This window comes from Aquarana catesbeiana, linkage group LG01 (genome assembly GCF_042186555.1).
Source record: "Aquarana catesbeiana isolate 2022-GZ linkage group LG01, ASM4218655v1, whole genome shotgun sequence".
NCBI lineage: Eukaryota > Metazoa > Chordata > Amphibia > Anura > Ranidae > Aquarana > Aquarana catesbeiana.
The window spans coordinates 143,328,724-143,348,785 of record NC_133324.1 but is presented as its reverse complement, the minus strand read 5'-3'; the positions used below and the strand labels follow the sequence as shown (position 1 = coordinate 143,348,785).

At 46.5% G+C, this 20,062-nt stretch overlaps 1 protein-coding gene across 7 annotated transcripts in view; it reads left to right on the top strand.

Moving 5' to 3' along the window:
* Nucleotides 1-20,062, top strand: part of LOC141135237 (baculoviral IAP repeat-containing protein 1-like) — a 183,235-nt gene that overhangs the window by 100,883 nt on the left and 62,290 nt on the right. The window lies entirely within an intron of this gene.

The window sequence follows — 20,062 nt, the reverse complement described above, 5'->3', positions numbered from 1 at the left end:
TTTCAGTAAACAGAGCTTTCGTAGCTTCTTGATAGCCGCTGGTGAAAGTTGATGTTTGTGTATACGGCCGATATCCAAAAGACTTTGGCAATCGTAGTTATGTTTTAAAGTAGTTTCCAGATGACTTTGTGATAAGGTACGACTATTTGAAGACATAGAGACAACATTAAAAGACATAAAAGCTCCGTCTTTTGGACCCGGAGTAGCCACTGCGTCTGACTGGAGGTGATACACACACTGCAGAGACACAGACTGTATTGTGAGGCCTGTAGCTGGAGGTGATACACACACTGCAGAGACACAGACTGAACTGTGAGGCCTGTAGCTGGAAATGATACACACACTGCAGAGACACAGACTGAACTGTGAGACCTGTAGCTGGAGATGATACACACACACACTGCAGAGACACAGACAGGCACTATTGTGAGCAAACTCTGCTCATGGTAAGAGGTCTGACCAGTTGTAATGATGGTCAGAAATATAGCAACGTAGGAATTGCTCCAAGGACTGATTGGCTCGTTCTGCGGCCCCATGAGACTGCGGATGATATTCAGAGGAGAAAGCAAGCTGAATTCCCAACTGTGCACAAAAGGCTCGCCAGAACCGACACACAAACTGACTACCCCTGTTCGAGACAATCACCTTGGGTAGCCCATGTAAGCGAAAGAACTCCAGAGCAAAAATGGAAGCCAGTTCCTTAGAAGTGGGCAACTTCTTAAGTGGAATGCAATGGGACATTTTTGAGAACCTCTCAACCACCATAAGGATAACTGTGTTACCCTGGGAGTTGGGTAACTCCACAATGAAATCCATAGACAGGTGGGTCCAGGGCCTTTCTCCATTGAGTATGGGTTGTAGGCGGCCCACTGGAAGGTGTCGTGGAGTCTTACTCTGAGCACGCAACAGGCAGCTACGAAGGCGGTTACATCAGCACGTAGACTAGGCCACCAGAATTGTTGGCAAGTGGCCCAAAAGAGTTGATTCTTCCCAGGGTGGCCAGCAGCATTGGAAGAATGGTAAGTCTGGAGCACGGCAGTACGGAGACTCTCTGGGACAAAGCAGCGGTCACAAGGTTTCTCAGGAGGAGCATGGACCCGAGCAGTAAGAATTTTGTCAGCCAAAGGAGAAGTGAGACTGGTGCGTACAGTAGCCAGAATACAATCAGGAGGAATCACAGTAACCGGAACCGACTCCATCTTGAAAGTGGAGGAAAGTTGTCGTGACAAAGCGTCAGCCCTTACATTCTTAGTACCGGGTAAGAATGAGACAATGTAGTTGAAACTAGACAAGAAAAGAGCCCATCACGCCCTTCTGGGAGAGAGGTGTTTAGCCTCAGACAAGAATGTGAAATTCTTATGGTCAGTAAGAATGAGAACCGGCACAGTGGTACCTATGAGGAGATATCTCCATTCTTTCAGGGCTAAAAGGATCGCTAACAGCTCTCTGTCACCAATCTTGTAATTGCACTCCGCAGGTGAAAATTTCTTGGAAAAGTAGCCACAAGGATGCCTAGCGCTCTCAGAGGTAGGACGTTGAGACAGAAGAGTGCCAACTCCAGTCTCAGAAACATCAACCTCAAGGATAAAAGGTAACTTAGGATCAGGATATGCCAACACAGGAGCAGAAACAAAGGCAGCCTTGAGACTCTCAAAGGCCTTAATGGACTCCGGAGACCAATTCTGTGGGTTACCGTCCTTTTTGGTCATATCAGTCAGGGGCTTGACCAGAGACGAGAAGTTATGAATAAACCTCCGATAATAGTTGGCAAAGCCAAGAAAACGCTGCAGAGGACATAAACCCACGGGTCGGCCAATGTAGGACTGCTGAAAGTTTCTTTGGGTCCATCGAAATACCAGCAGTGGATATGACATAAACCAGGAATTTAACCTGTTCACGATGGAATTCGCACTTCTCCAATTTACAATAGAGATTGTTCTCTTAGTTTCTGAAGCATACAACAGACATTTGTGTGGTGGCTCTCCAGGGACTTGGAAAATATGAGGATATCGTCGAGTTAAACCACCACACATAACTACAACAAATCTCGGAGGACATCGTTAATAAATTACTGGAAAACTGCCAGGACGTTACAAAGGGCAAAAGGCATTATGAGGTACTCATAATGGCCTGTTCTGGTATTAAACACAGTTTTCAACTTGTCGCCCTCTTTAATCCTCATGAGATTGTATGCCCCTCTCAAATCAAGCTTTGTGAAAACCATTGTTCCCTTGAGGCGGTCAAATAACTCCGTAATCAACGGAATCGGATAGGCATTCCTAATCGTGAAAAGATTGAGACCCCTATAATCAATACATGGTCTCAGTTAACCACTCTTCTTCTTCACGAAGAAGAAACCAGCACCAGCAGGAGATGAGGATTTGCGAATGAAACCTCAAGAGTGCGTCTGCAACATACTCCTCCATCGCCTTATCCTCCAAGACAGACAAAGGGTAAACCCGGCCACGAGGGGGTATGGCACCAGGTTGAAGATCAATTGCGCAATCATACGACCGGTGTGGAGGCAAACTACTGGCTTGACCTTCTGGAAGCATGTCTTACTGCATTGTGGCAAGCAGGAGAGAACCTCAGCATGGAACCAATCAAAAGAGGGGTTGTGCCTCTGTAACCAAGGATAACCAATAAACAAAAACTTAGGTGAGGAAATAACTTGGAATTGGATTATCTCATGGTGAAGAGCCCCTACGGCCATGAACAACAGAACTGTCTCATGAGTCACATGGGCAGGCTGTAGAGGTCTCCCGTCAAGAGCCTCAATGGCAAGTGGAGTATCACGCAACTGCAGCAGAATCAAGTGCTTCGATACAAAGGCAGCATCAATGAACAGGCCTGCAGCCCAAGAGTCGATTAGAGCCTGTATCTCGACAGATGACTCAGCCCAAGAAAGGGTAACCGGAACCAGGGGCTTATCCTTCTGGATAACTGGAGACGAAACAACGCCACCTAAGGTCTGTCCGTGACAGGACCTTAAGGTTCGGGCGTTCCCTGAACGGATAGGACAAGACTTCAAAAATAGGATTTTTAAAACAGCTTACCTGTAAAATCCTTTTCTTGGAGTACATCACAGGACACAGAGCACCATAATAATGACTATCTGGGTTTATATGCTACCTTCAGGTGATTGGACACTGGCAACCAATAGTAAGAAGGTTCCTCCCATATAACCCCTCCCACACGGGAAGTACCTTAGTTTTGTAGCAAGCAATAAAGATCCCAGAAAAGAAGGGAGGGACCTCTGTGTTCCGTGATGTACTCCAAGAAAATGATTTTACAGGTAAGCTTTTTTAAAAATCCTATTTTCTTTATCGTACATCACGGGACACAGAGCACCATAATAATGACTATCTGGGATGTCCTAAAGCAATGCATTTGAGGGGCGGGAACACAGTATTCCTAGACCCCATCCGGGACCAGGACCTATAAAGCTGCTTGCAGCACGCTGTGGCCAAAAACAGTTTCCTGTTGAGATCCAACATCCACCTGGTAAAACCTGGTAAACGTATGAACCAAAGACCAAGCGGCCTATTTGCAAACATGAGCCATAGACACCTGTTGGCGTGGCTGCCCGTGACCCACCAACTCCTCTAGTGGAGTGTGCTTTTAGATACCGAGGTGGAACCTTGTGTTTTAATCCATAAGCCTGGATAATGACCTGGCGAATCCACCTAGAGATAGTTGAACTTGTTGCCGCCTGTCCCTTCTTAGGACCCTCCAGCAGAGCAAAACGTCAGTTTTCCGAAACGGAGCTGACATCCTTAAATAAACCTTGATCGCCCTCACCACATCCAGTGAGTGAAGCGACCTTTCTTCCCCAGACTTAGGGTTTGGAAAAAAGGAAGGCAAAATGATATCCTGATTCAGATCAAAACTGGAAACCACCTTAGGCAAAAAATCCAGACGGGGGCGCAACTCTGACACCCTTCTAGCCGAGGTTATGGCCACCAAAAAAAAACAATTTCCTAGTCAATAGGATAAAAGGAATAGGCTTAATAGGTTCAAAAGGTTGACTCTGTAGGGCTGATAGAACCAAGTTCAGGTCCCAGGGGCATAAGGGTGGTTTAACCGGCGTCCTCAAGTGCATTAACCCTTTGACAAAGGTTCGCACTAAAGAATGGGATGCGATTGGTCTCTGGGAAAAAAACAGATAAGGCCGAAATTTGTCCTTTAATAGTCCCTAAAGCCAGGTTCAAATCAACTCCTGGTTGAAGGAAGGCAAGGACCCTCCCAACCGTATACTTGCAAGGGTGCCATCTTCTCTCCTCGCACCAGGAAATGTATGACTTCCAGACCCTATAGTAAATACTTCTAGAGACTGATTTCCTAGCATTTATCAGAGTAGACAAGACTGAACCTTTAATAGCATGGTCTTTCAGTACTCTGGTCTCAATAGCCATGACATCAAATTTAGCGACCGTAAAGAAGGATGGAATATGGGACCTTGAGACAGCAGGTCCGAGCGGTATGGAAGGCACAATGGGTCCCCCACTGCCATTTTCACAATCTCTGTGTACCAAGACCTCCTGAGCCAATCTGGGGCCACCAGGATCACTGGCTTTTGTTCCTCCTGTATCCTGCGTAGCAGGCACGGCAGAATCTGGATCAGGAAAAGCATAGATTAGGGAATACTGATTCCAGGGAACCACCAATGCGTCTGTCCCAACAGCAAGTGGATCCTCGGTCCTGGATACAAACCTGTCCAGCTTGGCATTGAATCTGGACGCCATAAGATCCACATCTGGGGTCCCCCAGCGCTGGAAGACTTGAAGAAAAACTTTGGGATGAAGGGACCACTTCCCTAGCAACAATTGCTGGCGACCTAGGAAGTCTGCCTGCCGATTGTCCACGTCCGGTATAAACACTGCCGAAAGAAACGGCACATGCCTCTCTGCCCAAGGTAATATATGATTCACTTTCTTTTGAGCCGCCTGGCTCCTGGTGCCTTCTTGATGGTTGATATATGCCACCACCGTGGAGTTGTCGGACTGTACTCGGACAGGAAGACCCCGCAATCTGGATGTCCAGAATAGCAGCTGCCCGAATTTCCAACAGATTGACGGGTAAGGCCCTTTCTGCTTGGCATCATATTTCCTGGACGGATGCTTCTTCCAGGACGGCTCCCCAGCCAAGACGACTGGCGTCCGTAGTTACCACCCTCCAGGTTACAGGCGGAAAGGATTTTCCGCTCTTCAAGTTTCTGGTTTTCGACCACCAAGAGAGGTCTCGTTGTACCCGTGGGGGTAGAGACATGGGACGATCCAGGGCTTGGACCGTCTTGTCCCAGGCTTCCAGGATACTGTTCTGGAACAACCTGGAGTGAAACTGCGCATAAGGAATTATGCTGAAGGATGACATCATCTTGCTCAGTAATCTCATGCACAGCCGAATTGAAGGTCTCTCTTCTCTTTTTACTTTCTGGACAAGCTCCACTATGGAGTTGACCTTTAAGGGAGGTAAAAACACCTTCTCTTGAGTGGTGTCCAAGATCAGGCACAGATATAACAAGACCTGAGCCGGACAGAGGGCAGATTTGTCCACATTCAGAATCCAGCCTAGGAACCGCAGAAAACGAACCGTTGTTGAAACGTTTTTGACTAGGATGGAACAAGATCTGTCCTTTAACAGAAGATCGCCCAGATATCATACTACAGAGATTCTTTGGGACCTTAGAAATGCCAATGCCGGGCCAGAATCTTTGTAAAACCCGAGGGGCCGTGGCTAGACCGAACGGCAATGCCACAAATTGGAAATGACGCCCCTTTACTGCGAAACGCTGAAATCTCTGATGTGGACCGAAGATCGGTACATGTAGGTACACGTCCTTGATGTCTATGGACGCTAAGTAATCCCCTTTTCTCAGGGATGCTATTACTGAATGGGCCGACTCCATACGGAAGGACCGGACGTTTAGAAAGCAATTTAGGGACTTGAGGTCCAGAATGGGCCTTACCTCCCCGTTCGGCTTTGGCACTGTGAAAAGGTTTGAGTAAAACCCCTTGAATCTTTCTCCGTGGGGAACCTTTACAGTTACCCCCTGCTTCTCCAGATGCTCCAAGGCCAGGAACAGACATTTCTTTATCTCTGGATCTGACGGAATTCTGGACCCCAAAAACCGAGTTGGGGGAAATTCCCGGAACTCTATTTTGTAACTTTGTGTTACAGTAGAAATGACCCACCTGTCCTGAACCATTTTCTTCCAAGCATCTGAAAACAGCCGAAGTCTGCCTACCACCCGTAAGAGCGGGGGCGCCCCTTCATAAGCTAGACTTGGAATTGGACTTGGCTGGTTTTTGGGTCCAAGGTTTTTTCTGACCCTGAAGTCTTTTAAAACCAGGCAGCTAAGGCCGACGATACCGCTTGGGAGAAGAAGCACTCAGCCCTGGAGCGTTGGGAATCTTAAAGGAAGGCTGCTTATTCCTTCTTTTAATAGGAAGTAAGGAGCTCTTTCCTCCTAAGATCTTTTGGATATACTTATACAGATCCTCCCCAAATAGGCGTTCTCCACGAAAAGGCCGCGAGCAGCCTTTTGCTTGGCATTTCAGCAGAGCAGTTCTTTAACCATAAGACTTTGCGCATATGTATTGACAGTAGCGCGAAACGAGACATCTGCTGGATCAAGTCCTTCAGTGCGTCTACTGCAAAACATAAAGCACGAGGAAGCTCCAACAATTCCTTGGTAGATTCCTCCTGAAACGGTAGGTTCCTAACCAATTTTTTTAAAACGGTCCTTCAGGGACTGGCAAATACCGAAAGCCGCAACCGCAGGCTGTAAGGCTGAACTAGCCACCGCAAAGGAGGCTTTCATCAAGGATTCCAGCTTTTTATCGACCGGATCTTCAAACACCTGGGCATTATACACTGGACAGGTTAGGCTCTTATTCACTTAAGAAATGGCAGCATTAACCAAAGGCGTATCCCACTTCTTCCTGAATTTTTCCTCCATAGGATATAAAAGGGAGAATCTTTTTGGAGGCAAGTATATCCTGTCAGGGTGATCCCAGTCAGCATAAATCACCTGCTCCAATAATGGATGCAAAGGAAACACTTGGGAACCTTGCTGAGGTCGCAAGGATCCTAAAGTGGAACAGGAGAGTCCAGGCTCCTGAACCGGGGGGTAACTTAAACCCAGCTCTTACCATTTCAGCTAGAGATTGGATAAACAATCTTTGGGAATGGGAGGCTGAAAATGGTTCCTCAGAACCCGAATCCTCAGCCGAGGAATCCTCAGCCTCTCCTTCCTCCTTATCCTTTACGGCCACTTCCTCTAAATCCTCTGCCCACTCTGGTTCCAGATCACAGGGACCCATCTGGCTATGAGAGTCCTGGTGCTCAAGTGACTCCCCGCTGGGGCCAGGCTCAGGAGAGGGAGATCTATTACGCTTCTTCCCTCCCTGCGTTACTGTGGCAATCATACCCGCTATTTTGCCCTCAAGGCCAGCTAGGGCTGATGCTAAGTCATCCTTAGTAACATAAACCTAGGCAGGGATACTGGTAGTGGCTACTACGCCTGACAAATGCAATGGCTCAGCCAGGCCAGATGCCGCAGGTCTTTTAGGGGAGACTGAGGCTGCAGCAACATGAGGTTGGTCTCCTGTTAATTAAGTAGGTACTTTTACCCCTGGACTAGCCTTGCTCCCTGTACCTCGTTTTCTGGAAGACATTGCTTACAAGAGATGAGGAAAAAAAGTACTCCCTCTGAGCTATAAGCTGTAATCCAGCGTATAGCAGCTATCACAGCTTTACACAAAAAGACCCCTGCCAAACTTGTTGCACCTGTCCAACAAAACCTCCAGACTCATGTGCCCCAGAACCTCTGTGTCCCAACAGTGCGCGCTAGGAGCCCTGGCTTCTTATTAAGCCTGTTAACTGATACTGACATCCAGCGCCACCGTGCACGGCGCGCACCCATGGCCACGCGTGCCCCCACGTGACCCGCGGCACGCATGCCGACACGGGAACATCCGCGGCACACGTGGCGCATGGGCACGCCCACACACCGCATAAGTGCACACTGCCGGACATCGTCTGTAACTTCAGTCACAGCGGGACACAAGGTGCAGGCAGACTAGAAGCCTATACACAGTACCATGCTACAGAGGAAAAAAACAGACTTAGGTACCCCAGAGGGAGTACTCACCAGTCCATGCTGCAGGGCCTGAAACAGGCCCAATCTTCCCCATCACGGCGTGAAGCGCCACTGACGACCTTCAAGGACCAGGTCCCCCCTTTATTTGGGGTCCACACCTTTGGACCTGTAAGGCACCCTTCTGGTTACCTTGGGCAAGTAATAGACCAGGAATACCATCAACAAGGGTCCAGAGCCATATATGACACATTACAGGCGAAACCTCATTCTTGAACCGAGGCTTGGGTATCATTCAATTTAGCTTTCTTTTGCCAGTCGAATGGATCCGATTATAACATCCTCACTGGGACATCATTGAAGAATTTTGAAGTGCTTTAACAGCCATGACCATCACCTTCAAGACACTGGCGAAAAACTAAGGTACTTCCTGTGTGGGAGGGGTTATATGGGAGGAACCTTCTTACTATTGGTTGCCAGTGTCCAATCACCTGAAGGTAGCATATAAATCCAGATAGTCATTATTATGGTGCTCTGTGTCTAATGATGTACGATAAAGAAAAGTGACCTGCCTGGCCACAATAAAGGCACAATCTTTCCCTCCTCCTAAGGGTTCTCTCATCCACAGAGAGACGCGTGAAGCCCAAGTGCTGTCAGGGCTGGGCTCAGCCCTTCCTTCTCTGAGCTGTCGGCTAATTGCCAGCTCCCATCTCTCTCCACAGTTACTCAGCTGTTGATCATATCCTGCTCATCAGTCCTGCCTACTTAAGCCGTCCAGGCCAGATGAGCATCTCCTGTGGTCCTGATTAAAGACTGGCTTTGCTGACATCCCCTCTGGCTCCAGATCCTGCTTGCTGTTCCTCTACATTGATCCCTGACTTCTGGCTTGGCTGACTATCCGCTCTGGTTACTGAACTTTGGCTATGTTTTTACTATGTTTGTTCTTTTTACTTTTATTATTAAACAAGTGTGATTTAACTGTACTTCTGTCTCGGCCTGATTTCATGGTTTCTGATAAGTGCATGGGTTCATCTTCACAGACTGACTTGGTACCAGGAGGCATGGGAGGCGAGGGAGGCAAGGGTGGGACTGCAAAGTCCGGAGACAAATGTACTGGAGGCTTCCGCAAGCGCTCCTTAAAAGGAAGTCTTTCTCTGAGTCTGGAGTCAATGAGGATGGCAAATGTGATCAACTTCTCCAGCTCAGTGGGTATATCTCGGGCTGGTATCTCATCCTTGATGGTATCCGATAGACCATGAGAAAAAGCAGCCACGAGGGCCTCATTGTTCCAAGCAATCTCTGCTGCAAGAGTAAGCTATTCAATGGCGTAGTCGGCAACAGTTTTCATACTCTGTTTGATGGACATGAGGCACTTGGCAACAGAAGCGGAGCATGTGGAAGCGTCAAATAGCATTTTAAAAGAAGCCACAAACTCAGAGTAACTCAAGACAACAGGTTTTTGTGTCTCCCATAGAGGGTTTTCCCAGTCCAAGGCTCTCTCAGAAAGCAAAGATATCACGAAACCTACTTTGCTTCTGTCCGTGGGAAACGCCTGGGGCAGCATCTCAAAATATATTTCAACCTGGTTGAGAAACCCTCTGCATTTGACTGGATCGCCCCCAAATCTCTCGGGAAGCGGAGCGCAACCAGACATACCTCTTATTACCTCGAGGTAATACTTGAGGTGGGTGCATGCACAGAGACTGGAGCAGCAGGGGACGGCCTGCAACACAGGTTGTACCGGAGCAGCCACAGTGGGAGATTCCAGATGAGCCATGCCACAGGAGCGTTTGTAATGCCATGGCAAACTGATCCATGTGGTAATCCTGCTCATCCAATACGGAAAAAATATTACCAACAAGTGGATTGCCCGCATCTTCTGAATTCATGGCCTTCGCCTACTGTCAGAAACCATGAATCAGACAGAGACAGAAGAACAGTTAAATCACACTTGTTTAATAATAATAAAAACAGGTAAACAGAGTAAACGTAGTCAAAACATAGCCAGAGTTCAGGAACCGGAATGGATAGTCAGACAAGCCAAAATGTCAGGGAGCTGGAGATGAGCGTAGTAGAACAGCAAGCAGGATCTGGAGCCAGAAGGAATGTCAGCCAAGCAAGTCTTTAACAGAAACACAGTCTCTAGAGATGTGACCAAGGTGAAGGCAGAGATCATCTGGGCTGGACGGCTTAAGTAGGCAGGACTGACGAGCGGGATATCATCAACAGGTGAGTCACTGTGGAGAGATAGGAGCTGGCAATTAGCCGACAGCTGAGCGGCCAGCTTAGAGAAGGAAGGGCTGAGCCTAGCCCTGACACTGTTTTCCAGAGGTGTGAGAGGCATAGACAGGTAAATGTATATCCATCTGTACACTCTACTCTGCTGAACAATCTGACATTGCTGTATCATTTTTGGTAAATGTCTTCTGCTGTCATATCTTTAAACTTCTATATTTAATGCTATAACAAACACACTGCAATAGCAACATTACTGGTGATTGATTCTTAACCCCATTTGGCTTGAGTGATCAAGAGAGGTAATTAGCTTTATGACCCTAGCCTGTACTTGGTCTGGTATTGGCCATCTCCTCTCCCATATTCAGGTGTCTCAAATCAGACCCTATAATGACCAATTGAGAAATGCATGTCTGCTCAGTCTCCCTATAACTTTAAAGCGGGCTATGGGGTGGCGCAGACAGGGGCAAGGCACAGACACCATGGCTCTTTACTGAGTGACTCTGTCAGGAGTGATTCACCGCCGCAGTTTAACGAAAGCAGGATAACTAAAGCTGAATGAAGATACAACAAGAACTCTGCTCCACTCTGAAAGATGACAAGCAAACCAGCATTTGACATTTATTTTATATGAAGTCAGATTCCCACTCTCTATCCACTAACATGCTCCTTCTTCTCTTCCTTCTCACATCAGTGTCTTCTATCCTCAAATTATCCTTACTCTACCCCTCCTCTTTACCCTGCAGCATGCACATATCAACCGCACTCCTACCCTCTCCCTACTACTGCACCCATCATCTCCTGCAATTGCTGCACCCACGTGCTGACATAAACACCATGGCCGTTAGACACGTGCGCTCATGCACATCCCACTCCCACCACTCCCAACTGCAAGCCACATATCCAATACCCCTCCTCCTCTGGCAACCACCGCAATCCACTTAGTTTCATTTCTATCCCCCTGCTTCCTCAAAGCAGCCCACCAATCTCATGTGCCCTGTGCTCTGTGCATGATCTCTTCATCTCTCATGGCTTTACCATACTCGCCATAACTGAAACCTGGCTTCAAAATTTTGACTCAGCTTCTCCTGCTGCCTTCTCCCATGGCGGCCTCCATTGGACTTACTCCCCCAGACCCAACGAACAGATAGGAGGTAGAGTTGGATTCCTTCTATCCCCACAAAGCACCTTCCAAATCCTTCCTATCCCTCCCTCTCTATCCCTCTCTTCTTTCAAGATGCATTGTATTTGTTTGCTGCAATCCTCAGAGAAATGGGAGAAAACAATCTATTGGCCCCCTGGACTTGTATGGCGCTTTCTTGATGACTTTGTTGCCTGGCTACCCTACTTTCTCTTCTCTGAAATACCCACTATCATTCTTGGTGACTTCAACATTCCTGTCAATGTTAACAGCACAACTACAGCTCAACTTCACCTCAACTTTTGACCTAACCCAATGGACACATACTTCCACTCACTCCAATGGTAATACCCTTGACCTTGTATTCTCCCATCTCTTCAATCCTAGCAACCTCACCAACACCACCTTTCCTCTCTCTGATCACAACCTCATCAGTTTCACTGTATCCTTGCCTCCAACCACCCATCCCTCCAAGCAGCAAACAATTACTTGTAGGAACCTTCGCCAATTTAACCCTTCTCTTCTCTATTGTGCTACTGACCACCTATATGACATAATCTCTCCCCTGTCCTGTCCTGACCTGGCCACCTCTGTCTACAACAGTTCACTCTCATCATTACTAGATGCACTTGCTCCTCTAACCACATGCAGAATCAGGCCCTTACCGTTACAACCCTGGCAAACTGACAACACTAGAAATCTCAAGAGACATTGCCGTGCTCTTGAATGACTGTGGCGTAAAACCAAATGCCTGCAAGACTTCACCCTATATAAATCTGTCCTTCTAAAATAAAATTCCTGCCTTCATGCTGCCAAACAAGCCTACTTTGTCTCTCTTATTAATACCTTGTCATCCAGTCCCCGTCGGCTCTTCTCAACCTTTAACTCTCTGCTTCGTTCCGTACCCCCTCTACCCACTAACTAACTGCCCAAGAGATTGCCAACCACTTCAAAGACAAGATTGATGCAATTCGTGAGGACACCTCCACTGTGCATACATCTTCTCCACCCAACATACCTTGCCTACCAGCACATTCAACACTCTCCTCTTTTGAATTTGCTGCTACCGAAGAGGTTACAAATCTTTTCTCAGATGCCCACCTAACCAATTGTCCTTTGGATCCTGTTCCCTCACAACTACTACGGTCACCCTCTTCTTCTATCCTATGCTCCCTCACTCACATCTTCAATCTCTCCCTCTCTAGTGGCACCTTCCCCTCCCCTCTAGAACATGCGCAGATCACTCCCATACCTAAAATGCCCTCACTGGACCCTACCAATTTGAACAACCTAAGACCCATTTCATTGCTCCCATTCAACTCTAAACTTCTAGAACGCTTAGTCTACAACCATCTTAGCTCCTACCTCAGTGAAAATAACCTTCTTGACCCCTTACAGTCTGGCTTTCGCTCGCAGCACTCTACAGAAACTGCTTTACTAAAACTCACTAACGATTTACTAACTACTAAAACCAACAGCCACTACTCCATACTCCTACTACTTCATCTCTCTGTGGCCTTTGACACTGTTGACCACCCACTCCTTCTCAATAAACTCCATTCCCTTAGCCTCCAAGATTCTGCTCTATCCTAGTTCTCTGCCTATCTATCATAGCGCTCCTTCAGTGTTACCTACAACTCTGTCTCCTCCTCTCCATTGCCCCTTTCTGTGGGGGTCCCCCAAGGCTCTGTTCTTGGACCCCTTCTCTTCTTTATCTACACCTTCTCCCTTGGTCACTTGATAACCGCCCTGGCTTCCAATACCACTTATACGCCGATGACACCCAAATCTATCTTCTTACTCCTCACCTCACTCCTTCAGACTCCACTGGCATTACTAACTTACTAACTGACTAATCAGCATGGATGTCGCACCACTTCCTTAAACTAAATCTCTCTAAAACTGAGCTATTAATATTCCCCCCGCCCTTGCCCCCCTCCATGACTTTTCCATCAAAATCAACAATGCAACCATCAGTCCCTCCCCTCACGCCAGGGTACTAGGTGTAATCCTAGACTCTGACTTGTCATTTCAGCCTCCAGTCCAATCGTTGTCAAAAGTTTGTAGAATTCACCTCCGTAACATCTCTAAAATTCGCCCCTTTTTAACAAATGAAACCACCAAGCTCCTCATTCACTCCCTTATTATCTCTCGCCTTGACTATCGCAAATCCCTTCTCATTGGCCTGCCTCTCCATAGGCTATCCCCTTCAGTCTATCATGAATGCTGCTGCCAGGCATATCCACCTTATCAACTGCTCAGTGTCTGCCAACCCTCTCCTCCAATCCCTACACTGGCTCCCAATCACCCTGTGAATTAAATTCAAAATACTAGCCACAACACACAAAGCCATTCACAACTCTGCCCTAAGCTACATCACCAATCTTGTCTCCAAATATCACCCAAACCGTCCTCTCCGCTCTTCTCAAGACCTCCTACTCTCAAGCTCTCTTGTCTCCATGATTTCTCCAGAGCCTCTCCCATCCTCTGGAACTCGCTACCTCAAACTGTCTGGCTATCCTCTACTCTTTCTACCTTCAGGCGATCCCTGAAAACTCATCCCTTCATGGAAGCCTATCATGTCAACTAATCTTTTACCACTTCCATCAGCTCATTCCCCACAGTTACAACCTTTTGTACCACCTGTCCCACACTGTTAGATTGTAAGCCCTTCTGAGCAGGGCCCTCTTAATCCTCTTGTATTTTATTGTATTATAACTGTATTGTCTCCCTTTCATATTGTAAAGCGCTGCGTAAACTGTTGGCGCTATATAAATCATGTATAATAATAATAGCCCATCTTATTGTTAAAGACACTGCTTTCAGACATCATTCACACAGTTCAGCTGGTGGTACTTGTAGTTCCACTGAAGTTAGATCTTATGTTATAACAAATACTGAAAGCAGACAACTATGCCCAGTTCACATCATTGATTCTAGTAGCAATACTGGATAACACCATTAGGATCATATCAAAGGAAGTTACAATACAACAAGGATAACCTAAAGTTCTGCCAAATTTGCTTCACCCTGTTATCAAGGATTACTTTAGTTACAACACAAAGAGGCTAGCTGAAGACATCTGGATTTCAAGGAATACCCTTTTACCCTTCAATCGCCTGTGAGTTGAGGAGGCAGAAGAGAGAAACCTGACACAGAAGATATAGTGCCAGTTGTATACCCTCCTATTAACCTGTTCACATAGATTTCTGTGATTGGGTTAATATTTGTGTTCATTTACAGTTAAAGAAGCTTTGCACCATTATAGTGCCCTTTTGATAAGTATAGATAAAATATCTGTGTGTAAGAGTGTTTTATTACTATCTAAGTTGAGATATACCTATTTTGTGTTCTTATTAATACAGTAAAAATACTTAAAAATACTTGAACTGTTTCTTTAATACTGTGTGAGTCTCTATTTACTAATACAGTTGGTAAGATGACTGAACCCAGGGTGTCAGAGGTAATGGAGGATTTGCAGAGTCGATGTAATCAGTGGGGTACAGAGTCTATTAGCAGCTGTCACAGGGGTACCGCTACATATTTTTCTTTGGAGAATCATTAATAGCAGTACCAGCGGGGAACATTTTGCAGGTGCAGGAACAGGTTAGCTGCCATTTCAACTAGCATGTGAAGAAAAATATATATTTTTTATTTTTTTTGGGAGCATGAACTTAAACAGCAGGGGTAGCAACATTTGAATCAGGCAGAGATGGCTGAAAAATGCAGTGTATCCAAGAATGAATCATGGATTGGTTCTTCCATACTTGCATTTTACAAAGTATGAATATATTTCAAATACAAAACAATGATAACAAAAAGGCTTGGTTCACACTAGGACGACTTGTCAGGCGACCTAGGTCGCCTGACAAGTAGCGTCCCGTTCAGTACAATGGAACCGTTCTAACGTCGCTCCGACTTAGAAAAAGGTTCCTGTACGACTTTGGGGGCGACTTGAGGCGACTTGCATAGACTTCTATACAGAAGTCGTTTTGCAAGTCGCCCGGGCAGTCGTGTGCAGATCGCCTCGGTGAGGCGACCTGCAAGTCGTGCCGCCTCTGGTGTGAACCGAGGCTAAGGATGTGAATTAAGTATTGTTATTAACCACAGGTGCTACTGCTGCCAATAGTGGTATGTACCTGGATACGCAGCAAAAATTCCCAGGAGCATTTCATGTTCCAGAGTAGGGATGAGCCGAACACCCCCCAGTTCGGTTCGCACCAGAACGTGCGAACGGACCGAAAATTTGCACGAATGTTAGAACCCCATTGAAGTCTATAGGACTCGAACGTTCAAAATCAAAAGTGCTAATTTTAAAGGCTAATTTGCATGGTATTGTCCTAAAAAGGGTTTGGGGACCCGGGTCCTGCTCCAGGGGACATGTATCAATGCAAAAAAGAGTTTTAAAAACGGCCGTTTTTTCGGGAGCAGTGATTTTAATGATGCTTAAAGTGAAAAAAAAAAAAAAGTGAAATATTCCTTTAAATTTCGTACCTGGGGGGTGTCTATAGTATGCCTGTAAAGTGACGCGTGTTTCCCATGCTTAGAACAGTCCCTACACAAAATGACATTTTTAAAGGAATAAAAGTCATTTAAAACTGCTTACGGCTTTAATGTAATGTCCGGTCCCGGTAATATGGATGAAAATTAGTGAGACAAATGGCATGGGTACCCCCCCCCCCCCCAGTCCATTACCAGGCCCTTTGGGTCTTGTATGGATATTAAGGGGAACCCCGCGCCCAAATTAAAAAAAGGAAAGGCGTGGGGCCCCAGGCCCTCTGAACAGCAGTATACAGGCGGTGCAAACAGGGACTGTAGGTTTGTTGTTAAGTAGAATCTGTTTTTAATTTTGAACTGGTACATTTTTAAGGTGCAGCTCAAGCCAAAAAATCTATTTTTAAGCTTTTTGGAAAACATATGGAAGGGTTATCACCCCTGTGACATTTGTTTTGCTGTCTGTGCACCTCCTCAGAAGATTTTACCTCACTTTCTGTCCCAAACACAAATGTTTTTTGACAATTTGGGGTTTTTAGTGAAACAAGGATTGGTGATAAAGCATCAGTGGAAAGGAGACACGTTTTTCCCATTTTAACTCTTACAGGAGAAAATTTCCCTTCATAGGGGTAGATTTCATCTCACTTCCTGTTGTCTCCTTCCGTTTGCAAGTAGGAGTCATTTGTAAGTTGGATGTTTGAAAGTAGGGGCCTTCCCTATATACTCTGCAGAAATTGGGGCCTTAGATGTTGGTGTTGCCACAACACTGTAAGCCCTCACAGTTACTCTTGGTGGGCGCAGGAACGGGCTCTGCTGTGAAATATTAGATCAAGAATTGTAATTACATGCACCTGTTGAACAGGGTCAGAAAAATTGGGCCTTTGGTGGTGGTGGTGTTGCCACAACACTGTAAGTCCTCACAGTTACTCTTGGTGGGCGCAGAAACGGGCCCTGCTGTGAGATATTAGATCAAGAATTGTACTTACATGTCCCTGTTGAACAGGGGCAGAAAAATTGGGCCTTAGGCACTGGTGCCACAACACTGCAACCCCTCACAGATACTCTAGTTGGAGCGCAGGAATGAGCCCTCCTGTAAAATATTGCATCAAAAATTGTAATTACACACCCCTGCTAAACAGGGGCTGAAAATTTGGGCCTTAGGCACTGGTGCTGGTGCCACAACACTGCAACCCCTCACAGATACTCTAGTTGGAGCGCAGGAACAAGCCCTGCTGCAAAGTATTGCATCAAAAATTGTAATTACACGCCCCTGTTAAACAGGGGCTAAAAATTTGGGCCTTAGGCACTGGTGCTGGTGCCAGAACACTGCAACCCCTCACAAATACTCTAGTTGAGTGCAGCAATGAACCCTCAATGCAAAATATTGCATCAAAAATTGTAATTACACGCCCCTGTTAAACAGGGGCTGAAAAATTGGGCCTTAGCCACTGGTGGTGGTGCCCAGAACCAAAAATATTCTTACAAGCTATCAGCATGATCATTGAGGAGAAGGATAGTCACTCAGCATAACAGGATAGTCACTCAGCATCAGCATAGGCAGTCTTGAAGGGATCTGACATTTCAAAAAAAATTATTCGGTTACATCAGCATCAGGTGCTTGGTAGCTGGTGGTGATCCAAGACTGATTCATTTTTATGAAGGTCAGTCGATCGACCGAGTCGGTGGACAGGCGCACCCTGTGATCGGTTACAAAACCTCCAGCAGCACTGAATGCACGTTCCGAAAGAACGCTGGATGCAGGACAGGCCAGTAGCTCAATTGCATACTGTGCAAGCTCTGGCCAGTGATCCATCCTCAAGACCCAGTAACCCAGAGGATTTTCGATGGGAAAGGTTTCCAAGTCAGGTCTTGCCCCTAGGTATTCCTGCACCATGTAAAACAGACGCTGGCTATGGTTGCTGGAACCGATCATACCTTGGGGCTGCGGACTAAAAAATTGTCTGAACGCATTAGTCAGACGGCCACCTTCTCCACCGCTCCTTCTTTGACTGACCAAAGCCTCATCAACACGATGTCCAGGGACAGGAGTTTGTAACCTCCCAGTCTCTGGGAACGCGTTGCACAGACCTTTCTGCAAGGCCTCCCGAAGATTTTTCATCCTCTGCTCCCTCTGTGATGGCAAGATAAGGTCTACAACCTTACCCTTGTAACGTGGATCAAGGAGGGTTGCCAGCCAGTATTGATCCCTCTCCTTGATACCACAAATACGAGGATCCTTCCGCAGGCTTTGCAGGATCAGGGAGGCCATGCAGCGTAGGTTTGCTGAGGCATTCAGTCCGGAGTCCTCTGGGTCACTAAGGATGACATGGTCCGCAGCCACCTCCTCCCAGCCACGTACAAGTCCATGGGTTTCTTGGGACTGTAAATGATTCCTTAAAGCGGGGTTCCGCTCAAATTTTTAACTTAATCTTACCCCCTTCAGTTAATTAATGTTGATGGGGAGAAGGGCCTCTTCCCCACAACCCTTGCCCAGTGGTTGTGGGGGTCTGCGGGTGGGGGGATAATCGGAATCCGGAAGCCCCCTTTACAAGGGGACCCCCAGATCCCGCCCCCCCTGTGTGTATTGGTAATGGGGTACAAATGTACCCCTACCATTTCACAAAAAAAGTGTCAAAAATGTTAAAAAAAAGGCAATAGACGTTTTTTGACAATTCCTTTAATAATGTCTTCTTCTTTCCCACGCTTCTTCTTCCATCTTCTTCTGGTCTTCCTTTAGTGGTGTTCTTTTTCCTCCATCTTGTTCTTCCCCCGCCACTGTTCTAAACATGGGAAACATGCACCAATTTACAGGCATACTTATAGACACCTCCCAGGTATGAAATTTAAAGGAATATTACACTGTTTTGTGATCTTTCTTGAATAAAAAATGTTTGGACGAAATTGCTGATCCTTGGTGTGCTGGCAAATATCTACATGATGCAGAGCCTTATCCAGAGTTGCCCACTTAAGAGCTAGCCCAGCTTCTTGATAATTGAAAGTGTACAGTATGTATAGCCCTATTTTTTTAGCTCTGGGTAGAGTAGAGAAGGATTAAAACTCCTACCAGTTTATTTTAAGCTATTTGTGTACCAGTGGGCACATTTCCATTCACTTCCTGCCCCACAGAAGCAACAAGAAGTTATTTTAGTGGCGCTATTCGGCCACTAGCGGGGCGGTTTTAACCCCTGCTAGCGGCCGAAAAGGGGTTAAATCCGGTATAGCAGCGCTGCTCCATTGTTTTCAATGAGCAAGGGCGCTTTAGGAGCAGTGCGTTCACCGCTCCTAATGCGCTCCAGAGAAGCTGCTGGCAGGACTTTTTCTGACGACCTGCCAGCGCACCGCTCCAGTGTGAAAGCCCGATGGCTTTCACACTGGAGTGAATGGAGCCACTGTTTCAGGGTGCTTTGCAGGTGCTATTTTTAACGCTATAGCGCCTGCAAAGCGCCTCAGTGTGAAAGGGGTTTAAGTCCTGGGGCAACGCTAAAATTTTGAATTTCACATAAAAAGGGGGTTCTACCCCTAATTAGTACTAATTAGAAGTGCTAATTAGTAGTTTTAGTAGAAGTAGAAGTTAAGGCATATGCTACTTGTTCACTTATAACTTTACCAGCTAACTCTATCTCCAGTACCCATTGTATTGCTCATCCCATCCACCTCCATCATCCCCCCAAGTACTGCTATTCTCTTCTACCTCCAGTGATAACCTTAGAGCTAGGGGTAATACAAACATTTTGAATTGAGTAGACCTCTACAGCAGCATCACATCCTCTTCTGGCGTCACCACTATATTGCACCTTTCCTTCCCCTCCAAAATCCCTCTTTATTGCAGCTTTCCTCTGCAGCTAGTGTTGATCTGTATTGCATCTCTCATTCTTAGCCCTGGCTCCCTTATACAACACTTTTCCTCCACTTCCAATGTTTCACCTGTTATGCTCCTCATTTCTACTTCTAGTGTCCCTCTCTACTGCTGCTCTTTTCTGCTCTAGTGCCCCCCCCCTCCATTTCTGTGTTGTTCCTCTCTTCCTGTACAGCTACTCTCCTCTGTTCTAGTCCCCCCTTCCTTACTGCTCATCCTATTCACCTACAGCACC